Genomic DNA, 269 nt, shown 5'->3' on the forward strand with positions numbered 1-269 from the left:
TGAACATTGCGTTGTCAAGCGATGGTGGTATAGTGGTGAGCATAGCTGCCTTCCAAGCAGTTGACCTGGGTTCGATTCGCAGCCATTGCATTAGTTTTCATTGTGTGGTTACTTGCTTTACTTGTCAAGAAGTAACCAGAAAGGTTACTCTCCCAACCCGATTTGAGGAAACATTAGATCTCTGTTATGGTACAAATAAGGGAGCATATCAATATTACAAGTTGCCTCCATGAGGATCCACAGACACAGGGAGTGCACTGCGATTTGCA

At 44.2% G+C, this 269-nt stretch overlaps 1 non-coding gene across 1 annotated transcript; it reads left to right on the forward strand.

Annotated features, from left to right (window-relative positions):
- Positions 1-18: 18 nt before the first annotated feature.
- trnag-ucc lies at positions 19-90 on the forward strand. Its single transcript has one exon. It is a non-coding gene; the product is annotated as a tRNA-Gly (tRNA).
- Positions 91-269: the final 179 nt, after the last annotated feature.

The sequence above is a fragment of the Etheostoma cragini genome, unplaced genomic scaffold (genome assembly GCF_013103735.1).
Source record: "Etheostoma cragini isolate CJK2018 unplaced genomic scaffold, CSU_Ecrag_1.0 ScbMSFa_2411, whole genome shotgun sequence".
In the NCBI taxonomy this organism is placed as follows: domain Eukaryota; kingdom Metazoa; phylum Chordata; class Actinopteri; order Perciformes; family Percidae; genus Etheostoma; species Etheostoma cragini.